The 1,730-nt window shown below is 22.7% G+C and overlaps 1 protein-coding gene across 1 annotated transcript in view; it reads right to left on the minus strand.

The window, feature by feature from the left end:
• LOC100570599 (phosphoinositide 3-kinase regulatory subunit 4-like) overlaps positions 1 to 1,730 on the minus strand; it is a 7,600-nt gene that overhangs the window by 3,606 nt on the left and 2,264 nt on the right.

Consider the following 1,730-nt stretch of genomic DNA (forward strand, 5'->3'; position numbering starts at 1 on the left):
TATTATTACATTATTTTATTTTAATTTATTACATTGGTATTATTATAATAATTACAGTAGTGATTCTATTTTATGTGTTTTAGTTTATCTTAATATAGTATACCTATTTAAATTTGTTTTATTTTATCGATCTATTAGGTATAGAGTTGATCCATTAAAATATCTTAATGTGAATGACATTTATTTATATTTATTATATTAATATTATTTTAATAATTATAATAATGATTCTATTTAAGTAGGTATTATATTTTATCTTATAATATTTATATTTAAGAAATCCAAATATCATCTGTATTAATTTTAAAGGTTTAGTAACAGTACTACATCATCAAACCATAATTAATTGTGGATAAGATTTTTTTATAAAACTATTCTATTATTAAATATATAACTTAATTATAATTTAAATACATAGATTAACCAAAAATATATTAGCAAAAAATATGTATTCTTATGAAAACAGTACAGAATTACAGGTTACAGCAACATAGTTTCACAGCTATGGTGTATAGAACAGGACGATCTGTATTCTGTAGTTAAGTCCCAAATGATTTAAGACTTATAAAACGTATATACAAATTTATGAAGATTAAACTCTATCGACTGATATAATAAACAGCAAAAAATATTCATTATTGCAGAAACGAGACGGGATTACACCGCCACAGATGCGCGTAATTAGCAAGGTTGGGCATTAACGAGTTAAAAAGTTAAAGTTAAGTTAAAAAGTAAATTTTATTTTAAATTTTTAACTTAACTAGTTACTTTTGGCTTTTCATTAACTTAACTGTTAACTTCTTAAATTCCTTTTTTAGTTAGTGTGAAATTAGCGAATTAATTTTTCATTTTAAGAAATAAGTTAAGTTAATATATATGTTTTTAATTTTATAATATTTCACTATTTCAGTCTATTTCGATTTTCGTTTTCATGTCAAAAATATTTACTGTGTACTGTTCAAAGTTATAAATTTATTTCATTCGAGTATAACATAATATGGAAATACTGTATAAAGTATAAACCAGGGACTGGAACCTTTATGATTTTATCGGTTTGGGTTCTCAAAAACCGAAAATTTCGGTTTCGGTTCTGGTTTCGGTTTTCAAAAATATCGAATTTCGGTTTCGGTTTCGGTTTCGGTTAATACCGGTTTTAACCATTATTATTTGACTTTTTTTTTTATCAATAAAGTACTATGTAAAAAAAATGTACATCATATTAATAACCTTTTTTTAGTGACAGGTATTTGTAATTAAGTGTAACTATTTCAGAATTTAGGTAATATTATAAAAAAATGAATTATTATAAAATTATAAATTAAAATAAATAAATACATTTTAATATTTAAAATAAATAAAAAAGTATTATTAAAAAAACAAAAAAGAATGAATTTTTAACACACTTGGGTGACCAATGTTTCAGTTTGATATAATAATTTATAACTTATATATCAAAATATAAATTTAAACAATATATACCACGCTAATGAAGACGGAAGAACAGTTTAGTAGAATTGTCGTACAAAGCATAGTATAGAGAAAAGAGTTAACGATACCCGCATTACGTTTAGGTATTTAATATTATCAATGCAGGCATATTAGTAAGGTAACAATACAATTTTAATTTATAATTTATATGATAACTTACTCTGAATTCTGAATCACTTATAAACGTCCAAATTAATATTATTTTCAGAAATTATACATCAGCTATTGCGAATTGCGATTCA

The sequence above is a fragment of the Acyrthosiphon pisum genome, unplaced genomic scaffold, assembly GCF_005508785.2.
Source record: "Acyrthosiphon pisum isolate AL4f unplaced genomic scaffold, pea_aphid_22Mar2018_4r6ur Scaffold_21041;HRSCAF=22866, whole genome shotgun sequence".
Lineage (NCBI taxonomy): Eukaryota > Metazoa > Arthropoda > Insecta > Hemiptera > Aphididae > Acyrthosiphon > Acyrthosiphon pisum.